This window comes from Phaethon lepturus, unplaced genomic scaffold (genome assembly GCF_000687285.1).
Source record: "Phaethon lepturus isolate BGI_N335 unplaced genomic scaffold, ASM68728v1 scaffold33157, whole genome shotgun sequence".
NCBI lineage: Eukaryota > Metazoa > Chordata > Aves > Phaethontiformes > Phaethontidae > Phaethon > Phaethon lepturus.
Window position 1 is genome coordinate 2,901 of NW_010551684.1, and position 362 is coordinate 3,262.

Genomic DNA, 362 nt, shown 5'->3' on the forward strand with positions numbered 1-362 from the left:
GCTAAAGGAAGGCAGAGCGGGCTTACTAGTACTATACAACAGCGTTCATTGCTCTATTTTCCTTTTCTGCAATCTAGATCTGCGCTAAAAACGGCTCTTTGACTCTTTAGACTTCGGTTATATTAATAATAAATTCTTGGCTGTGTTTCCCTTTTGCCCACAGCAAGATTTTGAGCACGAGCCCCCTCTTGGGCTCGTCTTCGCTGCCCCAAGGGCAGGAAGGGCTGGGGATGAGCCAGGAGCTGGCTTGGGCCACCAAAAGAGGGGACGGCACAGGAGCAAGGGGCTTTCCTGGATTAAATTCCAGTTCATTCCTTCCTAAAGACCCTTCCCCGCAGCTCAAAGCGGGAAAGAAAGAGGTG